We start from the raw sequence: 1,185 nt of genomic DNA on the forward strand, positions 1-1,185 counted from the left end.
CAGATGACACCACGCTTATGGCAGAAAGTAAAGAGGAACTAAAAAGCCTCTTGATGAAAGTGAAAGTGGAGAGTGAAAAAGTTGGCTTAAAGCTCAACATTCAGAAAACGAAGATCATGGCATCCAGTCCCATCACTTCATGGGAAATAGATGGGGAAACAGTGGAAACAGTGTCAAACTTTATTTTTCTGGGCTCCAAAATCACTGCAGATGGTGACTGCAACCATGAAATTAAAAGATGCTTACTCCTTGGAAGGAAAGTTATGACCAACCTAGATAGCATATTCAAAAGCAGAGACATTACTTTGCCAACAAAGGTTCGTCTAGTCAAGGCTATGGTTTTTCCTGTGGTCATGTATGGATGTGAGAGTTGGACTGTGCAGAAGGCTGAGCGCCAAAGAATGGATGCTTTTGAAGTGTGGTGTTGGAGAAGACTCTTGAGAGTCCCTTGGACTGCAAGGAGATCCAACTAGTCCATTCTGAAGGAGATCAGCCCTGGGATTTCTTTGAAAGGAATGATGCTAAAGCTGAAAATCCAGTACTTTGGCCACCTCATGCGAAGAGTTGACTCATTGGAAAAGACTCTGATGCTGGGAGGGATTGAGGGCAGGAGGAGAAGGGGACGACAGAGGATGAGATGGCTGGATGGCATCACTGACTCGATGGACGTGAGTCTGGGTGAACTCCGGGAGTTGGTAATGGACAGGGAAGCCTGGCGTGCTGCGATTCATGGGGTCGCAAAGAGTCAGACACGACTGAGCCACTGAACTGAACTGAATGGGGGCAGCTCTGCTGTCCAACCCAGGCCTCTGAGGAGCCTGAAAGGAGCTGGCTCTTCCCGTCAGTCAAAGGCTTGTGTGACGCCCCTGCCACCTTTTTTGGGGGGAGGGTGGTGGTGCAGAAGATGGCTGTCCCATGGCTTTCAGAGGGGGTGGGTGACAACCCGAATGGAGGGAGAGCCGAATCCCATAGCACCAGCTTAGCCCCTTGAGAGTCAAGATGGAGGAAGCCAGAGGATAAACTCCCGGACCTTCCTCCCAGTGATCCACAACCCCAAATGCAGAGGTTCCCTCAGGCCTCCCCATGGAGTCCTGCCGGCTGAGGGTCAGACGTGATTTCTGGGGCACGTGTGGCCAGCGTGGCCATATCTCCACCCACACCTGTTTCCACGCTCTCCTTGACTCA

Source organism: Bos taurus, chromosome 24 (genome assembly GCF_002263795.3).
Source record: "Bos taurus isolate L1 Dominette 01449 registration number 42190680 breed Hereford chromosome 24, ARS-UCD2.0, whole genome shotgun sequence".
Classification (NCBI taxonomy): domain Eukaryota; kingdom Metazoa; phylum Chordata; class Mammalia; order Artiodactyla; family Bovidae; genus Bos; species Bos taurus.